Here is a 19,748-nt window from a genome sequence, read left to right on the forward strand (position 1 = left end):
GTTGCGTGGCACCCTCGCAGGCATTTCACGCTTTGGCGGTTTGCAACTCGGAGGCTGTTGATGGCCACCAGCCATTTGTGAATTTTTAGCCAAGCACTAAAAGTGCCAAGTGAGTTTACGATCAAAATCCACTCAAAGACGTTGTCCTGAAAGCCGCGCAACACCGGCACTGCCCAAATAGTTGAGTATCATAAAGCTGAAGGTAAGAGCCCAGAGTTCCAGCATGACAGGTGGTTGAGATGTCAAGATAATGTCGTGAAGCCACGTAAAAATTCCTTGGCATCGTCATATGAGGCATCTGGTAAGCCGAGGGCGTAATTCGCAGAGTACGTGGCGGTACTGGTGCTCACGGTGATGGCATGCATGGCCGAGGACGCGTTGGCGGGGTCCGTTGTCGTGAATAGGTGCTGGTGAAATGGTGTGGAGCCACCGGGAAGGCCTCGACGCCGTTCACAAACAGTGTAGGCAGTGGTGGCCAGTGAGCAGGTGCCGGGGAGGCCTAGTCGTCGTCCTCAAGATGCGCTTACCGCAACTGCACGTTGGCTGGTGCTATGAATGTGAAAACCAGGACGTAAAAGCACATCGTGCGACCGCGCCATTGTAAAGAAGGAGATTTAGGCACAGCATCCAATCACTGGGCCGGCTTTTTTAGAGGCAAAGCTTTTTATAGTCTGACCTTGTAAATAGTCACGCGTCACCGAGAGAAGAAGAGACTAGAAAAAGAAATGGATGACCATTTCTCGTCTAATTTCCTAGATGGCGTTTATCTGTCGCAACTCTCTGAAGCACCGTTACTCTCCGAATAATTGCTGTGCAGGCTTTGCCTGAGTGCGCGAACGAGTGCCTCGCCCAGTCTCCTAGATATTCACCGTACGTGGTGAATCGTTGGTGTGACATGGATAAAGCCGCGCGGCGGGCGCGTTGAACACACTTGCGCTCGGTTTCCTTAGCTAGCGTCTCGTTGGTGTTACCCACGCGCCCTCTGCATAGTGCGCGAATGAGTGCATCTCTGTTTCATCGATGGTTGCCATACGTGGCGGATCGTCGGTGGGGAATGGACGAAGCAAACCAGCGGGCGCGCGGAAGACGCTTGCGCTCGGCTTCTTTGGCTCACATTTCGGTGTTACCCATGTGCCGTCTGCATTCTCGAACGCGATCGGACGCATGAACATATGCATGGAGGAACGGGCACACAGACGATTGAACGGACGGATGCTTCGCCAGACTCATCACCATGCACTCCGTGTATATGCTGTGATTTTACAACTGTTATCTATACACACACACACAATATATATATATATATATATATATATATATATATATATATATATATATATATATCAAAAGGTCTAACCTTCTGCCCCGCCTCTGGCAAACTTGATGAGTTTAAACTTTACCAAGATTTGGACAACTTTGCCAGAACCATGCGTCTAAAAGAATATTTTCATGATCGAAGCAGCACGCAACAAAATCAATTTTCAGATAAAGCTTGAACTCCAGGGGAACAACGAGACAAATATCTAGACATGTACATTTCAGCTATCCAGGGTGATATAATCAGGGAATATGAAAAGCACCGACCCATTCGCAACAATCTGTCCAAAGAGGAGCGGGAGGCTTTGCGCAGTTTAAGTGACAGCCAGAGCATCGTTATCAAACCAGCTGATAAGGGTGGTGCTGTGGTTGTACTCGACAGGACTGACTACATCAAAGAAGGGCTTCGCCAACTGGCAGATGAAAATTTCTATAAACAACTCCCTTGTGATCCGACAGAGGAGTATGAAAGTACTATTAAGGCCTCACTAATATCATTACGTAAAAGTGGGAAGATAACCTACCCTATGCTTAAAATGATGTCCTCTGGCAAATCGTCTCCCGGGCGTTTCTATTTACTACCCAAAATTCACAAGATTAACAATCCCGGCCGATCCATAGTTTCCAGCAACGGTACTGCTACTGAAAAAATTTCTAGTTTCATTGACTCTCTGATTAGGCACATCCCACAATCATTCCCATCATACATCAAAGATACAAGCCACTTCCTTCGAGAAGTCTCAAAACTTGTGGTACCTCTAGATTGCTATTTGGTCACCATGGATGTCTCATCACTGTACACAAACATTCCCCACTTCGAAGGAATCGCCGCCACAGTCGCCGCCTATGGAAAAAGTAAATCGACAAGTGAATTCGACGAAAGCGCTTTAGAGGTGCTCCTAAATCTGGTACTTAAACCTAATAACTTTGAATTCGACCAAAAACATTATCTGCAAGTAAACGGAACTGCCATGGGAACTAAAATGGCCCCAAATTACGCAAATATTTTCATGGCCTCTTTGGAGATTCCTTTCCTCGAAAATTCTCCATTCAAACCTTTATTTTATCGACGCTTCCTCGATGATATATTCTTCGTGTGGGCCGATAGTGAACATAATCTTTCCAAATTCATTTCCGGTTTCAACTCCGTGCATCCTTCGATAACATTCACGCACACGTATTCGCAGAAGAGTGTTCACTTTCTGGATGTCACTGTATCACTCAGTGGCACCACCATATCTACTTCCCTGTATAAAAAACCAACAGACCGCCAACAGTATCTGCATTTCCATAGCAGTCACCCCCATCACTGCAAAACAGGTGTTCCTTACTCTCAAGCCCACAGATACAGAAGAATTTGCTCTGAAATCACGCAATTTGACACCCACGCACAGGAATTGAGAACAGCCTTCTTGCGTCAAAAGTACCCCGAAAAAATAATTGACAATGCAATTGAGCGCGCTCGCTCTTTGGACCGAGAATCAACAAAGGGAGAAAAAGGTGGGAATAAAGATGATATAACTTCAGGGGCAAATTTAATCCTCACATACTGCGCCGCCGCCCCTCGGGTGAATTCTATACTAAACCGCCACTTCAACACACTTAAACAGAGTAGTCGCCTCTCTGCCATTTTTCCGACTCCGCCCAAGGTGGTTTACCGAAGAAATAAAAACCTGAGAGACTTACTGGTCAGGGCGAAAACACAAAAATCCGACCACCATCAGGGCGCACACGTAAAGGGCCTCCCCAATTTGCCGTTCTCCAAACATACCAATCTTCCTGGTCACTCTTTCGAATGCGTAAGTTTCATACTCCTACAATCCGGCTTCCAGAACACACGGGAGCGCGAACAGCGGAAGTCATACTTTATAAAGAAATTCAGATCACTTACCCACGGAATCAACGAGAGCCCTGGGCGACTGACGTGCCTCCGCGACGTTTCGTGAAACACAGAAATTGAATTACTCAATTAATTTATTTACACATACGGGAAGTCGCACACGCAAGTTGGTCAATATAGCGCGTGAAACTAAACGAATTCGATGCTACGTGAACCAAACGGCGTGTGTTAGTATTATTAGACTTTATTTTCATTTTTGAGTACTTTTTTAGTATTATTTATTTTTATATATTTTTTGTTTACGTTTTTCTTTGTTCATCCTTTACAAGAATACCCATTCATTTATTTTCAGTATGAATGGTTGTACATTTTTCTGCAAGAGAGGGCAGGTGGAGGGAGGGGGAGAGGGCACATTAGCTTTCCAACGTGGCCATTATATTCCGAAAGCTGGAGCGGGTCGTATGCTTCTTGTGTGTGTGTGTGTGTGTGTGTGTGTGTGTGTGTGTGTGTGTGTGTGTGTGTGTGTGTGTGTGTGTGTGTGTGTGTGTGTGTGTGTGTGTGTGTGTGTGTGTGTGTGTGTGTGTGTGTGTGTGTGTGTGTGTGTGTGTGTGTGTGTGTGTGTGTGTGTGTGTGTGTGTGTGTGTGTGTGTGTGTGTGTGTGTGTGTGTGTGTGTGTGTGTGTGTGTGTGTGTGTGTGTGTGTGTGTGTGTGTGTGTGTGTGTGTGTGTGTGTGTGTGTGTGTGTGTGTGTGTGTGTGTGTGTGTGTGTGTGTGTGTGTGTGTGTGTGTGTGTGTGTGTGTGTGTGTGTGTGTGTGTGTGTGTGTGTGTGTGTGTGTGTGTGTGTGTGTGTGTGTGTGTGTGTGTGTGTGTGTGTGTGTGTGTGTGTGTGTGTGTGTGTGTGTGTGTGTGTGTGTGTGTGTGTGTGTGTGTGTGTGTGTGTGTGTGTGTGTGTGTGTGTGTGTGTGTGTGTGTGTGTGTGTGTGTGTGTGTGTGTGTGTGTGTGTGTGTGTGTGTGTGTGTGTGTGTGTGGCCCGATGCCACGGGCCAGCCGCCGAACCACGTGAACTTAAACTCGATCCATGTGTGGGATGCGAGTAAGCGGCAACATGTTCCACATTTTTCCGTTTTTCTTGGTCGCCTCCGCTGGCGGCGCGTCTTACCTATACCCAGTAATAATGCCAGAATTACCCGCTCGTTTCCGGCGGCTTTCCGTCACTCCTTTCTAGTTCCTCTCCTTCTTCTGCTTCTTGTTGTCTGTTGCTACCTCGTTCGCCCGTTTGTGTCTTTTTTTTTGGAGGGTCTTTAAACTGTGAGGGTGACCCTCTGCTACGGGAACTTGTATCATTTCACTTACATCCTCGGAAGAAGGCTGGTCCACCAGCCGAAACAGGATTAAATAAATATTTTATTGTTTTGTTTCCTATAATGCACTATTCTCGAAGTTTATACCTTTTTTTACGGTAGCCGGAAGAAACTCTGATCATCTATTTCATCTATCTATATATATATATATATATATATATATATATATATATATATATATATATATATATATATATATATATATATATATATATATATATATAGTAGATCCTCCGTTAGCGGTCATAACGTGGTTTATTTCGACGTTTCGGCCTAGAGTCTGGCCTTTATCAGGATCTATATACAACGCTACGGCCACTCAACCACCATGCCTGCCTCTCTCTCTCTCTTTATATATATATATATATATATATATATATATATATATACCATCAGCCGTTGGTCTCAAGGCCCTAAATAACAAAAAATAAGATACATAACTTCTTGTATTTTCAGTCCTAATGGAGTCATCTGACTATACACTCCGTTCGCTGCGACTGGCGCCCGGCCGTCAGAGCAGGCAGTCGGTGAGAGCCCGAGCAAAAGTGAACGCTTTTCTGCACCTGCTAGCATCACTTTCTCAATGGCATGCATGCTGTTGTAGGTGTTCCGTGACGCAGTCGTGAACTGCTGCGTTGTCGGGTGTATGAACTGGTACACGTCGTGCCTTGCGGGAACGACGTTTCACCGTTTCTTTAGTTGCCCGTGCTTTTTTTCGGGCAGCGGAAGAAGTGGATCACGGCTGTGCGACGAAAAAAGTAAGGTTGGTTCCCACTCCACCACCATCTCGCGTTCTCCGGTTATGTTTTTCTGGCGATGCTAGCATTTGTATACATTTCAGCGCTTAAGGAACAAACTGAGATCCCTCTCAGCACTCGAAGATATGCAGTGCCCATTTCGTTTGGAGTGCGCTGTCCAATGATGTGTCGTCCCCGCCATACGTGCCAGCGATATTTCCTGACGAGTATCGTAAGCAGTTAAGCAGTCCGTGCTTGAAGATAAGTTTCGACGCTATGAAAGGTGAGAACTCCGTAAAATAAACTTTCTCTATATTTTTAGGTGACTGTCAGGTAGTCACTATATGATGTGCTATTAGTTTTTGGACGACTCTTCAGCCTCTATTTCATCGCGTTGGTGTGCTCGATGGCTCGTGTGACCGATTTGGCTTTAGTAGTGAAGCTTGCTGGGCAAGTTGGGGAATAAAGACTGCAGGCACAACACGATCAGTAAGCACATAGAGAAGAAAACACGCATACAACGACACAAGCGCTGACTATAAACTGTCTATTTCCTGCTATGTCGGAATCACAGGAAATAAACAATCCGTAGTCGGCGCTCGTGCCGTCATATACGTTTGTTCTACGTTCCATGTTTTGTGGTCGTGCTGTTCTTGCAGTCATGATTTAAGTGGCGGTGGAAGCGCAGCTGATCAAGTGGAGAGGCGCTATCTAGGAGTCATTCGCCTTCCCCCGAGATGCTAAGCGATAAAAATGTCAGGTGGTCGCAGCTCTTAGGAAACATCATAGGATTAAAGAAGAAAGGCTGCGGCTGGGCTACCCCTACGGCACTCAGAAGGTTTGAGAAGAAATGGTCCCAAAAACTAGAAAAAAAGGTTAAAAACAAACAAAACACTGGTAAACACGGGACACAGTGAGAGGAAACGACGGGACAATCACTGTGTCTTTGTTTACCGCTGGTTTTTTTCAATCGAATTTGACCCTGTAGCAACTAGCCCACTCCAACGCCTTGGTTCCAAAAACATTTGCACACCTCTGCGCTAGAGCGTAAAACACCAGAGTTTGTGCAAATCATAAAAGCATATTGGGATCAAGACATGAATGCCAAGTACTGTTAATGGTTGATACTTGTAGTAAACAGCTGATCCTGTAATCATTCAACGTTGATAAAATGGGCAAAGCGTGCAGCATGTAGACAATTGTGTACACAAAACTAAAATTGAGGCAGTTTATTTTCATCTTAAACCTGGCCGTCGTTGCAGGTTTTTTTTGTTTTGTTGTTACACTGAAGCCTGACAGGGAGAGAGACAAGGAAAAGCAGATCTGCTACACCTATTGACTGTAAACAATATGACAAGGTTGCTCTAATTTAAAGCAGTTCTATTTATGCACCTCAGTCTGTTCGTGTTAAATCAGCTCAAACCAAACCGTACGTAAACTGTTAAAAAATTGCAGTAATTGCTTTTCCTTTCCCCTTGTTATGGTACTTTTTCATTCATTTCTATTTTTCATTGAATTGATGAATCAGATAAGGTACAGCGTATATTTTTTGCTTCAGAATTAAGAAGAGGACAGCCACTATAGCTGTTGCCAATCTCGCCAAATCTTCGCCGAATGTGTTGCAAGCACCACCAACTACAGACACCAAGGATTCACCAGCATCTTCTGCATCACTGAGGAAGGAACCTGAAGACACTGATGGTAATAACAAATCCGAAAAGCTGCATGGCGTTGAGGTTGGTGCTGTTGTAATACTGCGAGGCACAGAGCTAGTGCCCATTAAAATGCAGAGATTACGAGAAAATGCAGAGTGGCGGCTTATGTTTGAATGGTCAAAGAGCATAACAAACATATTGTCGCGAATGACTAACAATGCAGCAATAAACAACTGAAACAACATTTATTGGGGAAGACGTCAAAAAGAAACAAAAAGCTGTGATGTCACAGGCATTAGCAACAATGTAAACGCAGGATCACATACTTTGTTAGCTGCGCACTACTGATTCGCATGTGTGCATTTTACTTCAATGTGTGACATCAACTTGCCACAGTAACGGTGCATCAGGCAACTGAGCGCAAGTGCGTCTATGTGAGCATGCGACTCCTTGCGTAGAGCCAATGGACAGCAAATAGCAGAGCCTTTTGCTGGAGATTTTCTTTTATTGAGAACTCACAAGTACATCACAGTGGTCCCAACTGCTTTAAGGTCTCAGTTTCTTATTAACTTAATTAGCAATATAGCCCCAAATATAGTGAAATAGTCCTAGCAGCATATGAGGTACGTCACACGTGGTCAATTATGACTGTGACCCATGCTCAACTGTGACCGTTTTTCAAGATTGGCTGGAGAAAACAGTGACAGAAGGCATAGAGCTTGTTCGTCACAATGTTGCTTACCATTGACTATTGCACGATTTTTATTGAGTGTGGGTGATGGCGCTTTATTACATGGCTATTTCCCTAGTACAAGTCGATTAGCGATACACTAATGTGTGAAGGAGGCTTTACTGCCTCCCTTAAAAAGTGAATCCCCTGAAGCTAAAAAAAAATGGCGCACTGAAGTGTAGTCTGGAACACAGAAGCAAGTATAGTTGTATTGAATGTAAAACGGCTGCAGATGAACGACGTGAAACAGCTCAGGCGTAGCAATTTGCGGTTTGAAGAGCATTCTTTTGTCAGGCGCTGCTTTATTCCCCGAGCAGTGAAAAGCATTGTATAAGGTAATTCTGGCTGTCAATTATCCCCCTGCTAAAAAGTATACGTTGGTTGTTTTTGTTTGTCGCAATAACCATTCTATACCACCACCATGTCTTTCAAGTGCACTGTCGCTGAATGAGAGCCATAGGAGGGCTTTTTGTTTTGTTTGCCTGCTTAGAGATGTTTGATGTGGCATAGATTTGGTGTTGTAGTGCAAAGATAAGCTTGAAAACACCTGGTTCTGTTATCTGAAAATTGTAACACATCACTTTTATGCAGGTCTCAACGCAGGTGGGTGAGATACCACAGGCCGACAATAAAGGTGTCCTTCTGATTGCCTGCACCCTGTTTGCCGATGCATGCGAGGTGTCCGTCCAGGTTTCATTCCTTCCATTCGAGCAACCAGCAAAGGCTGACGCAAGTGTGGCGGCGTTGCGCTTTGAAGGCCACCAACCAAATGTTTTCTATGGCTACGAGCCTTTGGTAGACAAGAAAAATGATGATGCCCTCAGAGGCCTCACTAGGGTCACCATCCCTGTGTTCCTGTTCCTAATGCACCAAATGCTACAGGGAAATGCTAGATCATCCTTTTAATGGCACTGGGGCTATTCACAATGCAAAACTTATTTGTTTTATTTATTATAATTTAGATTGAACAGTATTACAGATTGGCTTTTTATGTACTAGTGCAGACTTTTCTATGTATTTTTATATCCCTTGGGAATTATCGCAGCCTCATCATAGTTCTTTCTTTTTTGGTTGTGAACTAAGTAACTGCACAGATTTACACAGGTCGCTGATTATAATAGGAATTTGTTTCCAATTCATTGTGCTAGGCCTACGGTAATGAAGCATGGTGGTGATTCTCCTCGTTTTCACACGCAATAGGTACGTTTGAATCGTACGTTTGAAGCCAAGTGATACATTAACTACCACTCAAACAATGATTTTTACGAAGGTTAGTGATGCGGATAATTCTTTGGCGTATTGGTACTTAAGCACCCATTTCTTAAGCGCCTATTTACTGAATAAAAACAGTGAATGTTCAGAATATTTTTGTGAGAAAAATCGTTTTGGTAAAGTGGGAAAACTCAGAATTTTCCAACTTGTCAACTGGGTGTTGTTTGTAAGATAATTTATTCTAAAAGAAGCATTTCTTAATTTGATACCATGTTTGGTCTACATATAAAGCAAACATATTGGAAAAACATACATTCATATTGGCGAAATTACTGGACCTGTATAGCATACAGCGAAAAAAATTGATGTAATACTCTTGAGCTTCAAACATCTTGCACAAAACGCTTCGCCTAATGTGTAAACAAATTTTGGTATTCTCACAAGAAGCAATAATCTGAGAATAGATTTTCTGACATGCAACGCCAAAACGATATCTCATAAATACTGAAAGCTTTCTATGTTACATATTTTTTGCTCCAAAATACTCTTCCGAACAACTCTTTTGTAGCAGTAAACATTTTTCAAAAAACCACACTTGAGAACGTTGCCGAAACGGCTGGGACATTTGGCGTTGAATGACCTACAAGCGTTCGTGTGAGACACAACACTGCACTTGTACCCTTATGACAGCAAATCAACTCGAAATTTATTGCAAGACAGTGAAAGATTCTAGATTTGTGAGATCAATTATTTTTGTGTCATCTCTACTACAAATGTCGTTCCCTCAAAATAGCTTTTATTTACAGGTGCGCGGCGAGCGATACTTGGACCTGGCAGTGGGAGCAAGCTCCTGTTGTGTCTTATGCCCTGCCACGGTGGTCTAGTGGCTTAGGTAGTCGGCTGCTGATCCGCAGGTGGCGGGATCAAGTCCCGGCTTCGGTGGCTGCATTGTCGATGGAGGCGGAAATGCTGTAGGCCTGTGTGCTCAGATTTGGGTCACGTTAAAGAACACCATGTGGTCAAAATTTCCGGAGCCTTCCTCTCTGGCATCTCATAATTATATGGTGGTTTTGCGACGTCGATTCCCACATATCAGTCAACAAAATCTGTTGTGTCTCACGACAATGAATCACGGCCTCGCGTTCTCTGCGTTAGGAGTTGTCTTTGGCATCCATCGCACTAGTGCGTCGCCGATTTTTATGCTATTTTGGATGTCCTCTATGTCAATACTCAAAATTGGGCCAAGTGGTTTTCAAGGGATGTTGCCCAAGCAACAATGCCTGCCTCTTTTGGCTGAACTTTCCCAAGCTTAGAGTTCAGAAGTGAGAATAGAGAAACTAGGTAAAGTCGCTGACAGGGTTAACTGCCGGAGTAACTACTTTACTTTGAAATTCCTAGTTGGGATCACTTCATCCAGTTATATAGAATAGATATCCGATGTTCGGGGGCAGATCGAGAGACACATACATCCATGTGAACTCTGGTTTGATCAACTTTTTAGAGCCCGGGAATATGGTGATGGTGGACAAAGGCTTTCCGCATGTCAAATGCGACTTGGAAAGTAAAGACATTACACTTGTCATGCCACCATTTGCAAAGACCAACACCACTTAACGAAGGTGGAGATGCAAGAAACCTTTAAGGTTGCATCTCATCGGATTCATGTAGAGAGATGCAATCAGTGTATAAATAGTTTTGCAATATTGAAATAAAGGCCAACTCCAGAAGCTGAGTGTCACATCGACAATCAGGCCCGTAACTAGGGGGGGGGTTGAGGGGGTTTCGACCTTCCCCGAAGTTTTTTTGATGCTTTAACTTTTCGGGTGATACTAAAATATTTACACGCTTTCACAGCGACCACCAGCTGCCAAAGTTACACTGCAACTTTCCTGGCGTTGCTTCCCTCTTCTTCCTTTCTTCAAACCTACCCTTTTACCAGAACACCTCAGCGCTCCCTCCCCCGCACGCGCACCTGCCCTATTTGTACAGCTTTGCACTTCGCCCTCCCGTTCTTTCGAGTCTTTTTTTTTCGTCTTTCACACCGTAGCAGCTCCTTTATTGATTCCAGATGCTTTTCTTGTGCACTTCCATTGGAGAAGTTATCCGTCTGTGCGGACCGCACGTGTCGGCTTTGGGTTCCTACGAAAAGCGCGTTTACTTTTGTGAAGGTAAACAGTTCGACAGCAACGGCAACACCAATACGACGTGTGCAATTTCGCCAGGGAACAAAACCCCTAAGCGGAAAAACTCAGCGGCGCATTCCAAGGACGCAGGTTGCAGGACAAACTTTTCTCAAACTGTAGTCCTCGCCACCGAAACGAATCATCGAAGATGACATCTACTGAAAGACTGGCATATTCGAGCAACTTCGAACAACCTTAACCACACGCAAGGAAATCTACCTCTTCTGTACACATTAGGTATATGCGCCTCCCTACAAAGCGCACAAAGCAAGGATACAGCTGGCACACAATCCGGCACCAGTGGTCAACTTCCACAGGAGAAAAAAACGCCGCCAAGCAGGGCTGTGCGCGGGAGTACAGAGGCTGACGTCACAGCCTACAAAGTGCATATTTGGGGGGTCACGGCTATTAAACTAGCGCAGCCCAGAGAGAATTATGCAGGCGCCCAGGGAGCCGTCTGTGAAAAGGTGACTTTTTCACAGGAACGGAGCAACACCTCCTTCCTGGTCTGTACCACGGGAGTGCAAATGTCTCAGCAGTGCATTCTTGGGGGCTCACGTATATTAAGGGAAGTATGCAGTGCCCATGGAATCTGTGAAAAGATCTTAAAGTAGCGTTAATCCAGTTTGCTGCAGCTGGGGTACAATAATGGGCCTGCATGCACACCAGCTGTAGCGGCGTTCAGAAAACACATGCACCACGCGGGAGCCGGCGCGTTCATCACACTTCTACATTCTAGCCTCTGTAAAGTGGATAAGAGAGGAAGAAAACATCGCCCGCCGTTCACGCCAGGCAGTCGAATCAGTCGCAAACGTCTTTTTGGAGCCACTGGCCACTTCTGTGTGCGCGCACAGGATTGCGGCAGCAAAACGAAAAGACACTCTGCAACAACGAAGCAAAGGAGTCTTGCGTCTTATTTAGAGAAAGTTCGAACCGATGAAGCGGACGGAGAAGAACCGCCTCCTTCGAAGGATACACTTCGCCCTCCTCAGCACTGGTGGAAAGCCAAGCGCGTCCGAACTTCTGTAGCGACTCAGGAGAATGCACCGGTTTATATGAATCGCCTGAGAACGAACACAAGCAGGACACCCATGCGCCACCGGGAAATGATGGTGGCCGCAGTGCAACTCCAAGTGATCTTTGTTCTACAGTCAACGCGGGGCAAAGTGACACCTTTACCACTGGGAAATGCCCAAAGAAGGTGAGTGGCATGGCAGCTACCCATTCTGGTTCACCTCCCCTCTGTGCGACGAGTGCGAATATTTTCGACTTGGGACTGTTTGTCTCAAAAAGCAATAATGTAAATAATCCAGACACGATGGAGAAGCTGCTGCTCAATCCGTGGGCGCCTCCGGCTAACTATGATTATCCAGCCGCAGGGAAAAGGAATCTGAAGTTCCAACATCACTGGGTAGATCGTTACTCATGGCTTGTTTATTCAGAGAAGCTTCAAGGAGCATTATGCAAATATTGCGTAGTCTTCGCAAGCGAGTGTGCAGGAAAAGGGGAGCACCAGCGCTTGGGCTGTTTTGTAACTAAGGAGTTAACAAATTACAAAGAAGCCATGGACGCCTTTAAGAGCCACGCATCCAGCAGTTATCACGCCATGTCAACAACGCTATCGGATAGCTTTTTAGCAGTCCGGTCCCACTCACAGCATGACATCTTAACACAACTTGACCATGGCCTTAAAAAGCAGGCGGAAGAAAACCGCAAGAACTTGCTCCCAATAATGAAAACAATCCTTTTCTTTGGCAGTCAAGAAGTACCGCTTCGCGGCACAGACGACTCTGGTCCGATAAATATGTCTGAAGTGCTGCCATTCAAAAATGATGGAAATTTCCGCGCACTGCTTAGGATGAGAGCAAAATGTTGAGATGCCGCCTTGAGAGCTCACATAGAAACATCTCAGGCGAATGCGCTGTACACGAGCCCAAAAATTTAAAATGAGTTGATCACCCTCTGTGGTAAAATCATACAAAGAAATATAGTGGAAAACGTCCACTCAGGTTCGTGTTTTTCAGTTCTAGCTGACGAGGCCACTGATAAGTCTCGCACCGCCCACATTTCCCTATGTGTAAGGTACGTTGGACACGACACGTCGGGAGTGCCCATTCTTGAAGAAGATTTTGTAGATTTCGTTCCCGTGTACGATCTCAATAGCAAGGCACTGGCGAGCACAATCCTGAACAGACCTCCAATTGGAGGTCATGGCTTTGACCTGAACCTACTTTGCGGGCAAGGATACGACGGCGCGGCATCAATGAGCGGCCACCTTAACGGTGTTCAAGCCTTCATTCGTCAAACAGCGCCCAAAGCATTGTACGTGCATTGTAGCGTCCACTCGTTGAACCTTGCTCTGCTTCACGCATGCAAACTCCCCAGTATCCGCAACTGTTTGGGAACTGTATCCTCAACCTGTACGTTTGTGAGAGCTTCGCCACAGAGGACGAACAAACTGCGAGACAAAGTAGAAGATTTAACACAAGGAGAAAGAAAATCAGTTCTCTCCTTTTACCAAACAATGTGGGTAGAGAGTCACGATGCACTTCAGCGTTTCCTTGAACTGCGCGCGCCTATTGTACAATTCCTCGAATATTTGGAAGAACAGCCTGCGTCATCTGATACTTCATCAAAAGCTCCTCAACTGCTCAATGCCATTACGAAGCCCGAGTTTGTCGCTTCGCTTCAGATCTGTAGCGACCTCTTCTCTTTGACACTGCCACTTTGCAAGTTCCTTCAAAAAATTGACTGTGTCTTGGCTCAAGCGTGCGATCACGTAAAGAATGTTATCGACGTTCTTTCCACAAAAAGGGCTAGTGCGGAAACAGAATTTAATACCATTTTTCTGAAGTCGCTCTCTTTGCTGAAGATCACAAATGTTGAGATGGCCCTACCACGCATCACTGGAAGGCAGATGCAAAGAAGGAGCGTACCTTCTGCTACTCCTGAAGAGTACTACCGCAAAAATGTGTATTTGCCTTTGCTTGCTGACTTCGAAAATCGATTAAGAGACCGGTTCGATGCCCATAAGAAGGTCGTGGTTGGCTTTAACATGCTGCTGCCGAATTTCTGTGCATCGGCTAGCCTTTCTGATATTAATGATGCAGTGCAGTTTTACCCTGTCGACATTCCTTCGGCTAATGTCATCGACGCAGAGTTCACACTGTGGGTGAACAAATACTGACAGATCAAAGAAAAGAATTGCCCAGCTTGTGCTTTACAGGCCTTAGAGATGTGCAACCGCGACTTTTTTCCGAACATCCACAGCCTACTTTCTATCCTGGCGACTTTACCCGTGTCGACGTCGACCCCGGAACGGACTTTTTCCACACTGAAAAGGCTGAAGAGCTACCTTCGAAATCTAATGAACAACGACAGATTGACCGGACTAGCACCACTCAGCATCCATCGAGAACTTCAAGTGACCCCAGAACAAGTCCTCACAGAATTTAGCAAGTTTCCCAGCAGGAAAAACTTCCTCGTTTAAACTTCCCTCTATGTTTCAAGAGTTGATTAGAAGCTAAACCCAGCTAGCCCAAGCTTCAACCCTTCTATCCTTTCGCAATTACAAAGGAACTATCCAGCAAGCAGGATGTGCGAACGGTAACAAGAAGATCGGAATGTCGGGTGACTTGTTTGTTTGCTTGCATACATGCTGTCACAGACTGCCATTTTTGTGACCCGGCGTAACGGCAAATTAACGGGCGCCACACTCCCCCGCTCACCAGTGGAACCATTCGCTCATGAAAAGACTGGCCTTTAGTTCAGGGAAGTACTGAATGGGGTGTTCTTCAAACGTTAGTCGCCGATGTTTGATCTTTTGTACCTACAGCAGCGTCGGCAGGATCGTCAAAGGCCGCGATGCACCCCGAACTAGCTGTAGACTGCAAGACACACCGGCTGAAACCAAGGAAACTGACCATTCCCACGGGCAAAACTGCTTATGGACATGCCGTATGAGAGAACCCCGACAGGTGGTCACTCTCGCGCAGTTGAGGACCCTCTCCTAATTGAAAAGGGACGTGGTCAATATATTTTAGGGTGGAGTTTCTAACAATGAAATGTGCATGATTGGATCCATGTAGAGGTCTCTTTTCTCCCATGACGAGAATCAGGGGACACGGAGGACGATTTAAAAGCAGGATTTCGCCTTGCTAAGCAGTCTAGTTGCTGACCAACATGGTGTAGAAGGAGATCAAGAAGTATCCCTTAAGTGGTTGTGGCTCCGTGTCGGCTGGCCACCTAAACTTAGCCATTTGTCTAGTTGTAACGCGAAATTAACGTCTGTAACGTAGGCATCGGTACTTGAATCTCGAGTAAGCTCAACCTGCACGAGATCGGCTTCAAGCACTAGCCTCCCGGAAACACCATCGCTGCAACACAGCTGACATCGCAGTTCTGCCAGAACCCTCTCTGACTTCTCGCATCCGATCGTCGTGGACTCAACGCTGCCGGTCATCACAGGTATCCTTTCACCTGTTTATACCTTCGGACTTTCTCATCTGTAGTTTTATTGTTGGTTAGTTTTGTGTAGTTTGTAATACTTCTCTCTTGTAAGCTGATTTATTGATTTTATATGTATTCTGTTAGTTGGTATTAAGTGTTGTACTAGATTACTCTGCAATATTCCTAGATTCCTCTGCAGTGCTGCAATATCACTAGAGTTTTGTTTTTCCCCACATACGTCTCTAATCTCTTCACTGTCTCTGCTTACGTACGGAACGGCCTAACCTTCTGCCATTCCCGTCGCCGACTTCGCGCTGGCGACGCTAGAGTGGCAGCATGTAACACATACATACCGTTTTCGTACCGCGGTTACATTGTGTTACTTCATCAGGAGCCGTTGGTCGCGGTGTCCCCGGCTTTCGTGGTGCTATTGTCAAAACTTATTTCTTGCTTTAACCAGAATTTAAGGTTGACATACCAATTTCTTTATTTGGGTACAAATAATTGAAAAGTATCATCAAAATATTACAAGTAAGCAATGTACTTGTTTTATTCACGAAAATAAGCGAGTATAAATCTTACAAAAATGGCAGCCCTTCTACACGCAACCCCCCCTTCCCCCGAAAAAAATTCCTGGGCACGGCCCTGTCGACAATTGTGTACATCTGTGCAGTGTGTTGACTAACTTACAAGGTTCTGTGATCGAGACTGTGTTAGTACTTGTGTGATCTGCACACTTGTGTTTAGCAGAATATGAACACTCGAAGAAGAGAGTAATCAAATTGTGGCCATGATTTAATTGATGAGCAATGGAAAAGCTTGCAGATATTTTTGCTGTTGTCTACTTTTGGACTATCACGTTGTTTTTTACAATGTTTATACAATATACGATACTTATACAACATTTTATTAGCAGCCCTCTTTTCATGCCCGATCTTGCCATCTTGTGTATGAATTGAGGTGACTGGAACTTGTAATAAAGAAGAAATTTGTGTTTATTGAAGCTGTTGGCAGTTGGCATAAGCATGGTGGAACTTTGATTGAATTCACTGGCACACAGCCTACTTGTGCTGGTGCTTGGATTAAGTTGACACTAAATATAAAGTTTCTCTACATACAGTAAATAGTTTGACACTCTAATCACTTCTGTGACAATATAAATATTTTATTTTGGCATTTGCATTGAAGTGAACAAGAAGACCTGTACTTTCAATAGTCCTTCCTCCTCCCAGTGCACTTTTGCGAATGTTGTGCAAGAATCAAAGTAGTCGAGGCAGAACATGAAACGGTGTATCAGGCCGAACAAATTGTTTTGATAAAGTAGCAGAAGTCAGTAGCTTTTGCTTCAGCTCTTTATTTCATGCAATAAAAGGAAGATGTCCTCTGCCTGGCTAAGACCGCGGCACCTGGTTCCCATACTTGGAGCATACAGCAACCAAAATAGTTTGCGTTATTGCACATAGAAAACGCAAAAAAAACGTTATTCACACAAAGCTTTCTTCCTCAGCGCAGCAGGTAAGTAGTGCAAAGAACTCTAAAATTTTAGCATGACTTCTTTTAGAAAAAAAATTATGCCTTCTTACTTCAATACTTGAGCTTTTCCTCATTTGTGTTGTTTGGAAGGCCCAAGACCCTCTTAATGCACTTTCGAATAATCGCATCCAGTTTCCCTTGTTCTTTCCTTTCCCACCTATGCGCTGCGGCAATGTAATTAATGTGACTCATAAGAAAGGCATGGAAGAGCCTCATGAGGTTGGCCTCACAAAGCCCTCCACGCCTGTTAGACACCCGAAGTATAGGCTTGACCATGCTCTCCGCCTTTGCCGCAATACGAGTCAGAGTATGAGAGTTACTTCCGTGCTCCTCCAGGAACATGCTTAATATCCGAATTTTATCGACACGGGGGATGGCCTGCCCTGACCGTGTGTGAATTTCGATCCTGATCTCTTCCGGCGGAAATGGAATAGTGGTGAACTTGCGTTTCTCCGGCTGTGTGTACAGGAGGAGCTCCGACTTGGCGGTCGACAAGTGCAGCCCCGTGCTATCCAAAAACTCCTCCGTGCACCTGAGGGCCTGCTGGAGGGACTCCTCAACGTCTCCGTCCCTACCCCCAGTGCACCATATAGTAATATCGTCCGCATACAGCGCATGTCTGATGCGGTCGATACGAGAGAGTTCGAGCGAGAGTTTCCTTATCGCGATATTAAAAATTAGCGGCGAAATGACCGATCCTTGAGGGGCTCCCCTAGGTACAAGGTGAAATTCCTTGGAACAGAGGTCCCCGAGCCGAATGGTGGCAACGCGATCCCTGAGAAAAGAGCGGACGAACCCGTAAAAGCGGGCCCCCAATCCCAACTCAGAGATCGAATCCAGTATGTGAGGATGTGAGATATTATCGAAAGCTTTCTCCAGATCGAGTGCAAGAATCCCTCGGACATCTCTGGTGTCTATGTCGAGAATTTGACGTTTAATCATTTTCATAACGTCACGCGTAGAGAGCGCGGGACAAAAGCCAATGAGATTGAAAGGGAAGAGCTCGTTTTGTTCAATATGATGGGAGATTCGGTTAAGGATTGCATGTTCCGCGACCTTACCCACGCAAGACGTGAGCGAGATCGGTCGGAGCGTGCCGAGCCCGAGAGGTTTACCAGGCTTGGGAATGAGGACGACAGAGGCCGTTCGCCACTCCTTCGGCACCTGCCCCGACTCCCAAACCCGGTTGACCTCGTCAGTTAGTAGCTCAATGGATCTATCGTCCAGATTTTTAAGTAGCCTGTTAGTGATACCATCCGGCCCGGGAGCCGATTTTCCATTGAGATCAAAAATGACCGCCCTGATCTCTGCCGTGTTGAAGGGGGAGTCCAGCTCCGCATCCTCCAGACCAGAGAAATCCGGGTAGTCTGCATCCGTGGTAGCCCCCAGGGGGAGGTACCTATCCGCCAGCTGTTGTAAGATTTGATCATTGGAGAGCCCAGCAGACCTCTCCTTGTGAATGAGCCGATCAACAGTGTGTTTCTGATTAGCTTTAGTTTGCTTATCTCCCAGGAGGTGCTTAAGAATGTTCCATTTCGCCCCTGACCGCATCTGCCCATCGACAGAGTTACAGACCTCATCCCATTGTTGTCTGGCCAGGGTTTGGCTGTACGATTCAATCTCCTGTTTGAGCAGAGCAATTTTCTTTCTGAGCCACCTGTTGAGTCGCTGCGTACGCCATCTGTTAAGTAAGGAGTTTTTGGCTTCAAGGAGCCTCACTAGGCGGCTGTCCATGCGTTCCGTTTTAAGATCCGTCTCCACCACCTTAGTGGCAGCTTTAACATCTGCCTTAAGACACTCAAGTAGCTGGCCAAGGTCGTCGTACTCTTTTTCATCGCTTTGTCTGAGTTCCCGAAAGGCATCCCAATCAACAATTTTGAAAACCCGCGGCGGCGGTGCTTTAACATCGAGGGAGATAGACGCGATGAAATGGTCGCTCCCCAAGTTCTCATGCAAGTTCTGCCAGAAAGGGCATTCGACGTTCCTGACAAAAGCCAGGTCCGGCGTGGTGTCCCTTGCTACAGAATTGCCGAGACGTGTGGGAAAGTTGTGATCAGTAACTAGTAACATATTAAGATTGGTAGTATGCTGCAGAAGCGCCCGCCCCTTAGCCGTATTATTGATATAGCCCCATGTCTGATGTTGCGCATTGAAGTCGCCAGCAACTGTCAACGGAGCCGAGCCCGCGATTTTGGAGGCTTTGCAGAGAAGCGCATTAAAAGTCTCCCGAGTATCAGATGGTGAGCTATAAACGTTGAGAATGAATAGGTGCTCCTTAAGCCGAGAGTTTGGGATTAACTCAATAAGTATGTGTTCCACCTTTAGGTCTGGACGTACATCACGAACCTCAAAGGAGAACTCTTTGGATATGAAGGTGGCGACCCCGCGTTTTCCTTCCCCTTAGCAGGCCACGGAGCGATAACCCCGGAGGGCCACCTCTCCTTTAAGGGTCTCCTGGAGGAGTATTACGGCTGGCTTATTCTCCTGTGAGCTGACGAACTGCTGCAAGACTGCCTTCTTCCTGTGGAAGCTCGCGCAATTCCATTGCAAAATGACAAATGTTTCATTTAGCTTCGCCATGATTGCTACTTAGGTTTTGCTCCACCACCACCACCCTTGCAGAAAGGGACTGGATGACAGAGCTGACACCAGCGATGGCCTCCTTAATTTCATGGACCACCCCCATAATTTCCTGTTTAAAGTCACTGAACTCCTTTTCGATATCTACCG

General features: G+C 45.7%; 1 pseudogene; it reads left to right on the top strand.

The window, feature by feature from the left end:
• Positions 1 to 5,662: 5,662 nt before the first annotated feature.
• On the top strand, positions 5,663 to 19,508 carry LOC119162006 (uncharacterized; annotated as a pseudogene).
• Positions 19,509 to 19,748: the final 240 nt, after the last annotated feature.

This window comes from Rhipicephalus microplus, chromosome X, assembly GCF_043290135.1.
Source record: "Rhipicephalus microplus isolate Deutch F79 chromosome X, USDA_Rmic, whole genome shotgun sequence".
Lineage (NCBI taxonomy): Eukaryota > Metazoa > Arthropoda > Arachnida > Ixodida > Ixodidae > Rhipicephalus > Rhipicephalus microplus.